Below are 14,012 nucleotides of genomic sequence, written 5' to 3' on the forward strand. Positions count from 1 at the left end.
TTTTTTTTATATATAACTTCATCCAACTTCTGGCGTGGCAGAGACTCTGCTAAAGCATCTGCAGATGCTTCTCTTCACAGATCCCATGGGTTCTTCAGTTCTGCTTTCAAGAGAGAACATTCAGGCACACAGGCTGCATTTTAGAAGCTGGTTGCAGCAAATGTATCAGTTCATTAGACTGAGAGCTTACACGAGAAAACATCTGTAATTTAGATCAGATAACTGCACATGGAGTATTGATTTGTGCTGCTAGATAACTGTTGGCAAATATGGGCATAAGTTGCTGTGAATTTACAGATGTAATGTACGTGCTGCCCGTCAGGATTCCACTCCTTATTGTTCACGTGCAGAGCAGACCTTTAGAATCATATGCTGATGATGACCCTGAATGAGGAGGTATTATGTGACACACAACAAGCCCAAAGGTAGCCTTAAGGCATTTAGGACTGTCTTCCTCAGGCCAGGGAAGTATTTTAGCCATGCTAAGCGATGATGAGTGTGTGCTCGTTGGTCAGAACTGCAGGCTGAGGGCATTCTCAAATCTGGACTACTTCACTGCATTCATGGTTTGCATAGCAGCTGAGTTTGAGGCAGAGTTTGAAGCTTTTTGAGGGACAGATCCCAAATACATTTGGTATTTAACCTCAAGCCACAGTTTTGGAGAGGGAATGCAACGTGATTTGCAAGCAGATCTTGAGTTTTCCTGAGGACTGTGACCAATGAGCCTGAAGCATTGCTGGGCTAGCAGCCAGCAGGGCATTTGTAAGTGCGTGGGGTGCATGAGGCTACTTCCAAGTCCCTCTTCTTTCTTTAGACAGACCTTGTCTCATGGGCTTTGTTCTCTTCTCACAGTTGCTCCATATAAAAGGGCGAGGTCTATCATGGCCCTCTGCAAACTGTTTTAATTCTTCAGTGCTTTTAGGACTTCGGGAATCCTGTGCGCGCTCCAGCCTTCTCTTGAAGGTATGCACTCTGTTGTCTTCTCAAAAATGGAAGACTCTTAGCAGCAAGCTGGCTATGTTTGTAGCTGAGTCAAATAAACAACTTGTTTTGTCTGCAGATGCTTCCCCTTTCTTAACAAATAATGGTGGCGTTTTATTTGTAGAAAGAGTAAAAGAAATATGAAGTCCAAAACTCAAGATGAACTTGGTGTTCTGCATCATTATGTTAACTTGATTAGGCTAATGTTTTCAACTGGTAATTTAAGCTTTAGGCCTGGAAAATGCAGTAACATTTACATGTTTGAATATAAGAGTATGAACATTTTAAGAAGTACAAAGCCTTACCAAAATTCTACATTAATAAAACAAGCTATTGGTGCATCAGAGAGTTGAAGAATTTCCATGTGCAAGTATGCAAGCACAGCTATAGATTCTTCCTGTGGTTTTAATTCTCAGTAGATACCACTGGAAAAAGTCAGACTTTTCAGTAGAACAGGAAATTAACTCTCAGAAATAGTATACCCCTCAAGTTCTAACCAATAATAAGAATTTTAGTAATGCATGTGTCATATTTACTTTGAAAAGCAACTTTTCCACATAAGCTTTGCTACAAATGTAACATTTAAAGAGAGATTTCACTACTTAAACCTTCTGTTCAATTTTGTAGGTATGCAGTGGATGCTCATTGCATTAGTGCATTAGAAGACCTGGTAAAACTGAATGGGGCAGTAGTTTTATTCCTACAGCTTTCAGGCTAGATAAAGATGGCAGTGCTTGTACAAGTGAGAAGGTAGAGACAGCAAAGCAAACAACCCAAGCTCACAGACTTGCAGTCATTACTTCCTGACAGTGATTCCCTGTTATAACTAGAAAATATTAAGAGCGACAAATATTTTTTTTTCTTGTTTTTTTTTTTTTTCCCTCCCTTGAGAGACTTCCTTTTCCTGCTCATGGAGATGGGAATTGAATAGAAAACTGTTCCTCTCTACACCAGAAAACAGGTTAAAGCAGTGAAAAATGGTTTAGGCTACGAAACATCACCAGCTGCATTCTGCAGGGATCAGTAATCTCCTCACTTCCTTTTGAATACATTTACAAAATGTCCTGTGAGATGTCCCTGACGTGACAAGTCTGACATCCAGTTTTTTCCTCTTCAGCAAAGGCAGCCAGCCCCATAACTAAGATGTCACAAAGCCTCAAGAGCTGAGAGGAAAAGGAGCTGGGTTAGGTAAATGACAGAGGGAAAGGAGGCTCTGTGCATAATTGCTTACTCAATAAGAGATTTGTGCTGCGCGTTCTGCACTTCAGCATGTTATCGGGGAACCCTTTGCTTTCAATCACAGCAGTGAGAAATAAGGATCCAAATACCTGCTGGAATTGTGTCTCTGCTGTAATTCTTGCTTCTTGTGTCCCCAAGAGCAGGTGGAAGCAGTAATCCATACTCTGCTTTCAAACCATGCTACTTCCAATACAAAGATTGGCTTTTGACATCTAAAGCTAACTAACTCATTGTAATTCATTTGGGTACCTATTTCCTTTGGAAAAAAAAAACAAAGAGAGTGAGGGTCTACGAAGGCAGGGTTGCTCCAGTAAAAGTCCTCCCACTATGGCTAGATCTCATGGTTTGCTTAAAGCTTTCATGTGCCAGCTTGTGACGTATGTTTGCAGACAGGTATCATCTCCAAGTAATCTTAAAAAGCTAAATACTACCAAATGGTAGACACGCAGAAAAAGGAAGTCTTTAAAATGGAAATTTTACCATAGGAGTTAACAACATAGTTGTGTTTCTTGTCCCAGTCAGAAGCAGCTTGAACACAGTCTCCTATGCAAAGGGATAAATATATTATATTTTCAGTGGAAGCTTTTGTTTTGCTTAGTGGTTGGTAACACATTTTAAGGAGCTATTCAACTCACGCGTTTTATTTCCTTCATTTGGGCACTAGAGGGACTCTAGAGTTCTGTTACTGCAAGAAACATCTCAGCAATGTTGAGGCAATAATCACGCCTTCGTGGTCACCTTAGCGTTTCCAAGGGGAAAGTGGCAAAAACTGCCCAACTGGTTGTGGCACACGCACACAGACTTACACAAAATGCCACAAGGGAGAGTGCCTAAAAGCTCCATGGGATGCTTTCCACTGCTTTGTAATTCTTGTTTCTGCTCGAAGCTCTTGTGATAATGAATAAATAAGAGCTGGTTTGGACCTGACTGCTCTATTCACTTAGATGATATTGTGACACTGGCATTGAATCGTGGGTTGTACTGTGTTTTGGAGAGATTAAATGTTTCTTTCTTTATTCGGAAGGGAAGTCAAACATCTAGGCTGCCAACAATTACAGCTCGACAAACTGTCAGAGGAGAGGAAGCGGTTTGTTATTGTAGCTATATAGTAAAAGAAGAACATATATTGACACGGACTGTTTTAGAGTGGCATTTCTCAGACACAGTTTCAAATGAATCGTTTTTAAAAGAACTACATACAGTGTTCTTCCTCCTTTCAGCAGGCAGGCAAAAATCCACAAAAATTTCACAAGCTAAACCTCCATACAGACATCCATAATTCAGTGTGTCAGAGTTTTACTATAAAGCTCATCATTTGTGAAGTTATGTAAAAATTTCCTTTGTAAAAAAATTTTTCCCCACTATCTCTTAGTAGGAAGATGCTTTTTGATCTCTGCATGAATATTTCTAATAAAAATACTTGCGTGTATCTTAACATCTCTGACATAAATTATAAGATTTTTTTCTCTCTTAAAACGTCTAGTGTCAACACTGTTGCTGAATAGTTAATGTAAAGTATAATGTAATTTGACTAGATAATTATCTGGAGGAAAATGGCGAATGCTGTGTTGTTTTTTCTGTGTTTGTTTTTCATCTTTGGTGACTGTTTAAAGGAGAGCTGCAGCTGAATGACTAACAATCTAACATTCACCTTCTCTCACTGCAGCCTGCTGCTGAAAAGATACTGCCACAATACTGCATCTGAGTGAGAGGCATTGATTTCTGCACGGCGCATGGAGTACTCTGGGCCTTTCTGTGGTCAATATATCACCCTGATCTCTAGGGACATTTATAGACAGCACACAGCCTATTTATTCAGCATGATGTCTTACCACTGAGATTTCTCTTCTATGATACGCTTGCACTGCTTTTTTCCCACAAAAAGTATAAGCTATCTTTTCCTTTTTTGTATATTATAAGCTTAAAATAAATCTAATTCTACTTGCATGAAGTATTAAGTCAACTGCTCGTTTCCTCTCAGCCTTTATTGGAAGCCTGCATTCCTGTTATCTAGGTGGTGAAAGATATAGCAAAGCCCTTGTGCTTGTGGGGAGAGCTCTGTGTCTCTGCATGGCTGTATGGGAGTACTGAAGAAGATGGCAGGGAAAGGCATTGCTGCACCAGTAGTCATAGAATCAAAAAATCACCAAGGTTGAAAAAGATTTCCAAGGTCATCTAGTCTGATTGTGCACCTACTACCAATGTTTCCCCACGAAACCATGTCCCTTAGTACAACAGTAGGTGCTGGGTGTGCTGGTTCATGGGTGTTGTGCACTGAGCAGGTATCTTCCCAGAAGGCTGCAAGAACGATGGCCTGCAGCAAATGTTTCCTTTGGAAGCATCTCCTCCAGATTCACATCACTGATGGAGAGCTATCAGAGGAGATCACAATGGCTTTGTCCTCTTGGCACTATCCCGCTCTCTCTAACTGCTACTGATTTGCAGATGAAATCCGTGATCTATAGATGAAATACTATAACAAGGAAATGGTAGTGGTGGGAAGCTCTCCCAGGTAACTTGAGAGAAAGATGTCTGTAGCCTTCATTCACAAACTCAGATATTCGTTGGGAAAAAAGCTGATATACAAATATATATATATATATGTATATATATATATAAGAATAATTTGGCATCCTTGAGTCACTTTATTGACATTGATGTGAGACTGGAATATACTCCAATGCTGAGGGATTTCCATCTCCCTACGGCAGCTGAAAAAACAGATGCAGCAGCAAGGCTTATGCCTTCCTGTACCAGTTTTGACCATCCAGTCTAAGGCATTGAAATTATTTACAGAGTGGAAATACCCATGAAGAAAAAGCACTTCTGAAAACCATCTTTGAAATCAAACGAGGTACCTAAAATTAGCGAAGCTTTGGAAAAGCTTCGGGACAGAGTACTTGCCGTGTGGTACAGCACAATGAGACAGAACGGAAAGGTTTGGCACTGTTATGTGAGCGATGCAGTGAGAATTGCTGGTTGAGACTCTGACAGCCCGGCCTTTGCACACGTTTTCAAGGAAAACCACTAGATTCATTTGTTCAGGGAAAGAAAAAGCCACTAGAGCCTGTTCCACTCATTATCTGCTGCAGGACGGCAACCAAGTGACACGGAGCGGGCGCGGCCAGCTGCAGCAGCACTGCCACACCGCCGCCATCGCACGACGGCTGCCTTTGCCCTCGTGTTTCTTATCTCACCCAAGGAATAGGGAAACGTTAGCTGCCGTCCCGAGGGGCAGAGGAGAGAGTTCGGACCGGGAAGCCGCTAAGCGGCAAACCGAATACCTTTCATCGCCGAAGCCCAGCAAAGGGCCGGAGAGCTCAGCCCCGCACCAGCACAGCTGGAAGGCGGCGGCGGCGCGGATCCCGAGGTACGCTTTTCCAACTATCTCACCGCTGCGCCTCCTAGAAGAAAAGGAAAAAAACGCAAGGTGCTTCGACCGGCCTGACTGGAAGCCCAGAGGCGAGGGGGTGCGCAGGACGGCCGCCTACCGTGGCGGGGCCGGCGGTCAGCACGCACCTGGCGGCACCACCGTGCCGGGCCGAGGGAGCCGCCCCGCTCAGGTAGCGCTCCGCAATGCAGGGGCCGCTGCGGGCGGCGGGCCGGGCGCGGGGCGGGGCGGCGGCGAGGGGCCGGGCACTCCGTCACCGCCGCGGGGGCCCCGCGGGAGCGGCGCCGGGGCCGGGGCGGGGCCGGAGGAGCGGGGCGGGTCCCGGGGGCTCGCGGCGCGCAGGCGGCCGCGTCCCGGCGACAGCCCCGAGAGCGGCGGGGCGGGTGGGCTGGACGGCGGAGCGGCCGCGTCTTTGCCCCTCGGCGCTCCGGTGCGGGTAGCTGTCCGCGGCGCTCAGGTAAGGGAGCGTGAAGCGTCGGAGGAAGGGGAGAAAGGAGAGAAAGGAGCGATCGGCGGCGGGCTGGGGTTCAGCGGTCCGGGCGCGCCGCGGGGGGCTTCCCTTACAGGACGGCGCGCGGGAGGGTCTCGCGCCGCCCCAGCGCTTGGCGACCGTTGGGAGCCGTTAGGCGCAAGGAGGGCTCGTGCCGCCCCCCGCGCGCGGGCGATGCCTGTGAGACGCGGGCGGGCGGCGGGGCGGCTCCGCTCACCTCCCGCAGGTAAGCGGCGGGGCCGCGCCCCCGGAACGCGCTGGTTTTATCCTCCTGGCAGCCGTCGGCTCGGGTCAGCTCCCCTTAGGGGTCTGAGCATCCGTAACGCTTAAAACCCTGTGAAGGATGTCACCTTCTGTCCTCTCCTGCTCTCCCCCCTCCTCCTTCTCCTAAGCTCCTCTAAAGGGATCTGTGAGGCTGAACAAAGAACGCTGCCTGAGACGCGGGGGTGCCGCGGGTGTAAGCGCTTCTAATTTGCTCCTGGGGGGGGAGGAAACGCGCGTGGCTGCTGTAACCGCAGCGGGGCGGCGGCGAACAAAGCCTCGCTGTGGAAGAGAGCGTTCTGCGGAGCGCGCCCCGCTCGAGCTGCTGCAGGTGGGAGCCGCGGGCGCGCAGCTCCGCGCTGCGATGTGACGAATGAACGCCGCTCGCCTCAGGTTGGTGTGTGTGTATGAGGGTGTGTGTGTGTGATGCTCGGATAAGGCGTGCTGTGTGGAACACCTTTGGGAAAGAAGGGGCTGCACAGCTGCTTTCTGCCTTCAGGATGCCAACCGAATTTGTTTTCCGATGGAACTTTCAGATTTCCTCCGAATAAAGATATTCTCTGACTTGGTGGTGGCGTTCCATGCAGGCTTCTTCCTGATATAAAACAGCAGGCTTTCACATAAAGGGGTTCGTTCATGTAAAATCATGAATCATATACGTATATGTACACGTTGTAACTCCTACCAAATATTCTAAGTCCCTGCCCTCCCGTCTCGTGATCCATCATGTCTTTGTGGCAGTGAATCTCTCCAAGAACCGTTTGCTGTCCAGCACTTGTGCTGCTCCCCATCCACCAAACCTGCCCTTTTTTTTTTTTTTTCAGACTTGTTCTTCTTTGCAGGGGGGAAGCATGTCTCCTCTCTGTTCCGTATCTCCCCCTTGTAAAAGAGTCTTTTCCTTTCCACCTGTGCTGGTGGATGCCTTGACTATGGATATCAGCTCTGATGCACCCAAAAAGAGCTCAGCTGCAGGATGTGTTTGTTTCCAATGGCTTCTCTCGCTTCCCTCCCTACTGGATGACGTGATTATAACATCTCAGCCCTTGCTGAGGAGAGGAAGAAAATGTGCAGAGAGGGCTTTACCTGATGAAAATCCCCCTGCTGTTATTTGATAGATCACTAAGAAGTGATTCACACTGAGAGAACGGACACCTTCTCTGCTTGTGATAGAATCTCTATCTATAGAAACTCTGTTAGCACAGAGACAGTCTGGGTCAGTTTATGGATGGGTGTGTGTTTCTGCTGTTAATATTTTCAAAATGTGGTATGTAAAAATGATGGGCGAGCCCCAAACCTCAGTAGCACCTCAGTTTAGGAACCACTGAGTTCGACGCTGTGCTTTTCATTTCACCAGCTTACAGAATGCACTTGGCAGCAGGCAGGACCCCAAACTTGGTGTGGTACCAAGTCTTGGCGCTCAGGCAGCAGCACTGCAGAGCCTTACAGATGAGCTGAACCAACACACTGCACCCCTTAGTCTTAGTGAGGCCATCTGCAGAGTAAAAACGAAGGAAGCAAGTGAGTCCTTGTGTGGCGATGCTCGGGAGGAGAAGTGGTGCTACTTTTCCCTCCATCCCTTTATGTAAAGGATTCGGTTAATGAAACTTCATAATTTGTTGCACCCATGTTGTGGTTTGCCTGCGGGTGTGTGAGAGAAGCCAAAGAGCTGTCATCCTGAGAATAAAAAGTCACTGTTTTTCTGTGAAGTATTTTAGCACACTTCGAATGCAGTTCATTGCACTTATAATGCAGTTTGTTACATAAAGGAGCGTTTGAACCCATGATTTAGAGATCTGATGTAATTGTTATGGTATGTTATGTCAGTACCCACTTAGCTGTGCTCTTTAAATATATTCTGACAATAAAAAGATCGTCATCATTCAGTGACCCCTGAGGTCCTGCGCTGGAACGTGAGTGATCACAGTAGTCCCTAAATGAATTGCTGCAGTCTCTGGGATAAGAATTCCCTTGTTACTAGACATTTTTCAGAAGCATACCCTTCCTTTCAGCCTGCACTATGCTGCTTTCTGTATGAGGTAGTTTGCAAAGCCGTTTACCTGGATTCACGAGAGGAAACGTTTGCTCTTTGTACTGACACCAGAGCTGTTTCTGGCCCTGTTCTTGCTGAACAGTTGTCTGAACTGTGGAAATTGCTGGAAATATCTAAACACAGAAATGGGTGGGTGAGGCCCATTTCAGACTCTGCTGGACTATTTCAGCAATCACCTCCAAATGTGGCATTTCATATACACGTGTTGGAGACAGGTTTGTTTTCTTAAAGGAGTGAGAAGAGGGAGAATTCAAAAAGCGTTTAGCTTGTGAGGACTTGATGATAATGGATTTCAAAAAATTGCCCCTTTATTACTATAAGCTCTGTAAAGTCAGAAGGCAGTGACAGAACTTGTAAAGGAGATGAAGCATCTGTCAGATCTGAAATGTGATATGCCACAGTAAGACAAATGACGACCAGCTTAAGGAGGAAAAAAATAAAAGCAAGCTCTGGTAGCGCTTCTCTATAAATTGTGGGCCTGTCCAAAGTTGAGACCTCTTTCCATGCAGTACCGGGCACTGGCAATGAGGATGCTGAGAGTTCATCTGGTATAACCTCTGGCTCAGCAAAAGATAAAAAGCACCTTTTTACCCTGTGGCTTTATTGGGGTTCTCCTAGGAGAAATTTTGTGCCTTTAGCACTTCTGTTGCTAAATTGAAGCTTTATCCAGAAATGGATTAGGGAGTGTTGCAGTTAACGTGCACGAGTGGGTAACAGCCAGAAATTTGGAAAACTGCAGTGTTCTTAAGCCCTAGGGCTAGTTGGCTTCACAGGGTACCTTCTACATTGAATTATCCGATGATCTGAGCGTTTCATTTGTGTGCTACTTTAAAGTCCATGAGTGTACTTGAAATGTGTTTTCATTTTACAATATGTGCGCTAAAGAAGTGGAACATGTTGCCCAGAGGTGCTGTGGATGTCCTGCCTCATCCCTGGAGACATTCAAGGTCAGGCTGGACGGGGCTCTGAGCACCAGATCTAGCTGCATATGTTCCTGTTCATTGCAGGGGAGTTGGACTCGGTGGCCTCTAAGGGTCCCTTCCTACTCAAACCTTTTATGACTGTATGTGCAATTGTTCCTGAAGACTCAGAGATGCTTGCTTTTGTCTGCCTGGATTTATTCAGATGTTTAAATACACGCTTAATTGCTCTTGAAAATGAATGTTAAGCGTGCTTTAAAGTTAAGGCCGTTTTAAACTGTTTTGCTTGGAATGGAAAATAGTTTAAATTCAGTGCCCACGGGCTTAGTTGTGGAAAACCCCTGATGATGACTGGTGGTGCTGAGGACTTCCAGAGAAGGCACGGGAATGAGCAGTGTTCCCTGAAGTCACCAGATTACAGAGGAAACAGATATACGTACCGAGGGAGAGTATAGGTAGTGCTGTGTTTAAGTGTGCTGGTGCCTTTTCCCTCTGTTCTTTTCCTTCACATACAGGCGTGCTTGTTAGCAGTGATTCTGTAGTGCATTTGAGCTAATAAGGAAAAACCAGCAAGAGACTGATTTCCACAGGGTGGGGCTGATTTAGAGAGGCACTGATGGAAACTGGTGGTTTCCTGAGCCATCTGCTTCAGCAAAGGAAAAAGCTTTTCTTTCAAGGGTAGGGTAAATCACAGGTTATGCTACTAAGCTGCAGAAGGATGTTTTAGAAGGACATTAAATGTGACATTTGTAATTGCTTTCTAGGTATTGGAAGAAGAGACTGATGCATCCGTGGGGTTAATTTGGATTGCTGTGGCCACATGGGTTGACCGTGCTAGCTGTTAAGAAGATTTGAGGTCTTGATTGACCCATTTTACTTTAACACTAATTGTTTGCTGCTTTATTAAGGAGAAAAGATGAGCTAATGCAGTTGCTCCTTATGGTTTTACACTGACTGGTGTAGAGTAGAGCAGTCGCACGGATGAAACTGATCTTTATTCTTTTATCTTGACTAGGGAGGAGAAGAAGCTGTCACAATCATTCAAAATGCTAATGAGGCAATGGGTACAGTGTTGGTACTCAATAGCCAGTGGCTTTGTTAGAGTGCCAAGCTGAAAAGAATTGTGGTGCAAATACGAGACCTGGGCTACCTTGGTAATGTAGAGATCTCATCATTTTTGGTAATTAGAGAGACAGGTGCTGGCTGAGTAGTCTTGACCAACATGTTCTGGTTTTTTTTTGTTCCCCCCTTAGAGTTTTTAAACATGTTTTTCTAGCTTTATGTGGTGGAGTAATTATTTGTTTATTTTAGCACACAGTGTCTGTCTTCCAGATGAAGTAAGCATGGATAGCTATATGAGGAAGGTGTGCTGTTGTAAGCAAGAGTGTCAGGTGGAGAGAATCAATATAACCACACTGAGTTCATTGAAACCTACCTTGCACCATCGGGGAAAAGGACAATTCCATTCTCAGCTCTGTTTTCTCATTATTGAAAATCTGCGATGCTTTTGCACACGAGGGGGATAATCATTTATACCTGTGAATGCTTGAGCTACAGATTTGTAGATAGAATTCAGCTCCACGGGCAAATTCTTTTCCTTAATTTACAAGTGGTGTTCCTGGGTGCAGGGATCTGAGGAATATTCCTTGTCTCCTGTTGGTCACGCCCCCTGAGAAGGATTAGGTATTAAGAGTTTTCTGATAGGAGGTAGCATTGTGAGCCCTAATGCAGCCAGATTCCAGCAGCTTCTAGGGACCTGAGTCTATGGAAACTTTCTTCTCTGTTGTAAAACTTGTTAATTTTCTCCCTGAGGGAGATTGAAATTAAATATCCAGTATCCGTTGGCAAAACTAGCTGTATTTAATGCACATGTGACCTGTGGATGAACAATATTAAAAAACCTCTGAACAATACTCTGGTCATGTCAGCTAACTTGACAGCATTTAATTACAAGACCTATTGATTCAATTAACCCTACGTTTTCACTTTATTTTCTGGAGAGACTGATAGGGGCTGGTTTCTGGTTTAAAACTGGAAGCTGTCAGCTCTATTTTGAGGAGCATGCATTATCTGTTAGAGCAGCTGCCTCACAGTGTGAAACTTGCCACTTCTCCTGAGCTTCTGATCTTGGGTACAGTTTTGATGAATGAGGTGAGAAAATGTCTCAAAATGAGAACATAGGGTAAGAATATTGTGAAGGCTCAGAGCAGAGTTTTTGAGAATTCTGGCCCTTGACCAAATCTGATCCTGAGATGAACAGCAGACGTGCTAGAAATGCTGCAGACCTTCAGAAGGGACCTGGGTGCCTAACTGTGGGACAGGAAACCTGGTTCTGCTGGTCAGGAGAGCAGATCTGCCCCTTTCCCTGCGTAACTCAACCACTGTGCTGTCCAGACTGTGTCCAAAGGCACCTAAGCTGGCCTTGTGGTAGAGCTAAGTCTCTCTCTTTTTTTCCTCCCTTCTTCACATCTTCTATAGAAGGTATCTGTAATATCTAGTTAAGCCAGCGCAGGCAATTGCAAGGCACCAGGCCACCAGTGGAAGGGCCCTGTTACTCCCTGCGAAAGCTCAGAGGGACTGTTAAGAAAGCTTCATTTCTGTGCTTGTTGTGAAATGGGCTGAAACCGCATGTTTGAAATCCTTTGACTTTAAGAAGGGTTCAGGTCTGGATCTGAATTGTTCTGTTTTGGGGCTCGTGTTTGCTAGCCAGCTCTTTCTATGCCAAGTTACTCTGTTTTCTGCAGCAGCTTTTCTGTGACTGCCAGCTGAAAGATTTGATCCCCTCAGGGAGGATTTGTCTGGACTCTGGACCCAAGGTTGCACACTACAACGCAGCAGCTCCAAGCACTGCCATCCAGCTCTTGCAAAAGTTTACATGATTCCAGCATGCCCTGGCTGATTGTGGAATACAGACCCCAAGGCCTTTGAAAGTCCCAGTCCCGTTCTTTCATCTGCTTTCATGTGATCAGGTAAGATACGGTTGGGTACCCATTTCTGCTCCGGCCATGTGGTATCACTCAGAAAGTAGAGCTGCTACTGGGGCTACAGCTTGATTAACAGCAGCTGTATGTTCATGAGCACTGTGCCTTCACTGCCAGATTCCTGTTTGCTGGTGCCCCCGTGCTTTTCAGGTGTCTTAGGCTGCTCTTCGGGAGCAGTATTGCAGGGTGTGGTGATTAGGCAGGCTGCTGCTTCTGTTTGCAGCAAGCCTGTGTTCACACAGTTAGGCATTAGCCTGCTCTGCTTGACTCATGCTCTGAACTCAATGCTAGCTTTTATTTCTCTCAGCAACCAGAGAATGCATAAGAAGGCTGAGGAGAAAATCTAGGGGCTCCCAAAGGGGAGAGACAGATGTGTAGCTGAATGGTTTGCAAAGAAAAAGGAGAGTAGTGCTTGCTCTTCGAGGGATGGTTCGGACGCTCAATAATTCACATCCCATCCTGCTGGTCAGCCAGCAGCTCCGGGTGGATCAGAGATGAAACCAGGTGTGTCGGTTATAAGCTGCTTCCTGGCCTGCAGGGTTACCCTGCTTTCCTTCAGCACTTACCTGTGCCTGTATTAGAAAATTTGCAGGGCTGGGCGATGAGCATGAAAATGTGAGGGAGAAGTACTTTGCAACAAAATGAACAGAATTTAACAGCGAGCTCTTTCAACTTTGTGTCAGAGCAGTTCTCATTGGCAGTGGCACAGGCAGGGCAGAGTTGGGCCCTCAGGATGCTGCTCCCGGCTGGCTGTCAGCATGCTCAAAACACACCTGGGACCTGGTGTCTGTGCGGCTGCTAGTTCAGAGAAGAGCTGGCATTTTGGCTTGGTGTGGGACTCGATGTGTCCAGAAAGAGAGTGGCAAGCTAGTTTTTTGTCCCCACTGCCTCACATGATCAATTAGATGCCCCATTAAAAAATTTCCTTCAGAAAAATGTTGGAGAAACACATCAACCAGGAGGAAGGAAACTATATATTTAGTTTGGGTTAGAGAGGGGAAAATATTTATATTTTGTGGAATAGTAAAGAGAAAGTTGGCAGGCACACATGAGAATAATTAAAAAAAAAAAAAAAAAAAAGAAAACCAAACAAGCCTCTCATTTTTCGGGAGGTGGGGGGGACTGTGGAATAGTTAATAACATGATTCATTCCAAAGAGCAAGGGATAGAACACTGTAAATAAGGGCTTTCATTCCATGGTATTCTGCAAAGTTAAGCCTTTCAGGGTACAGCGAGCTGGTTGCATTTCTGAAAAAGACTTAGACAAATATTTAATGTAAGCATTTCTTATTGCTCAGTGCTGTCTGTTACAGCATATAATAAATGTATATCTGAGATGTTGGACAAAAGGCATAATGTGGCTATATATAATTTTCTAGTTTGTCAGAATTGGCAGCGATGGTTTATAGGTGATACAATCTTTTACTCAGATTATTTAAAACGGCACGCTACTAGCATTGTGTAAAACAATGTCAGTATGTGAAATGCAACATTAAAGCTACTCTTAAGTATGTATTTCAGTATGAATAATTGAGTACATACTTCTGTGGAATACTTTTTTTTTTCTTTTTTTCTTTTTTTTCAAGGCCAGGTTGGATGGGCCCTTGGCAGGCTGGTCTAGTATTAAATGTGGAAGTTGGTGGCCTTGCCTGTGGTGGGGGGGGTTGGAGATTCGTGATCCTTGAGGTCCCTTCCAACC

General features: G+C 45.5%; 1 protein-coding gene and 1 long non-coding RNA gene across 14 annotated transcripts in view; one reads left to right on the forward strand and one right to left on the reverse strand.

Annotated features, from left to right (window-relative positions):
• The window catches only part of LOC146543927 (uncharacterized), a 69,308-nt gene extending 63,431 nt beyond the window's left edge, over nucleotides 1-5,877 (reverse strand). For 2 of the 3 annotated variants that reach the window (XR_014884367.1, XR_014884366.1), the window contains exons 1-2: nucleotides 5,740-5,877; nucleotides 5,505-5,624 (exon numbers count right to left, since the gene is read on the reverse strand). This is a non-coding gene — a long non-coding RNA (uncharacterized LOC146543927). Of the gene's footprint in view, nucleotides 1-5,504; nucleotides 5,625-5,711 lie in introns of all 3 variants that reach the window. The other variant, XR_014884368.1, reaches the window with a different exon arrangement.
• Nucleotides 5,878-5,901: 24 nt separating this feature from the next.
• MAP2 (microtubule associated protein 2) overlaps nucleotides 5,902-14,012 on the forward strand; it is a 191,981-nt gene continuing 183,870 nt past the window's right edge. For 7 of the 11 annotated variants that reach the window (XM_085228129.1, XM_085228133.1, XM_085228134.1 and 4 more), the window contains exon 1: nucleotides 5,904-6,068. The gene's annotated coding sequence lies outside the window, so the exon portion shown is untranslated. Of the gene's footprint in view, nucleotides 6,069-14,012 lie in introns of all 11 variants that reach the window. The other 4 variants (XM_085228137.1, XM_085228138.1, XM_085228136.1 and 1 more) reach the window with 3 other exon arrangements.

This window comes from Meleagris gallopavo, chromosome 7 (assembly GCF_905368555.1).
Source record: "Meleagris gallopavo chromosome 7, MGAL_WU_HG_1.1, whole genome shotgun sequence".
Classification (NCBI taxonomy): Eukaryota; Metazoa; Chordata; class Aves; order Galliformes; family Phasianidae; genus Meleagris; species Meleagris gallopavo.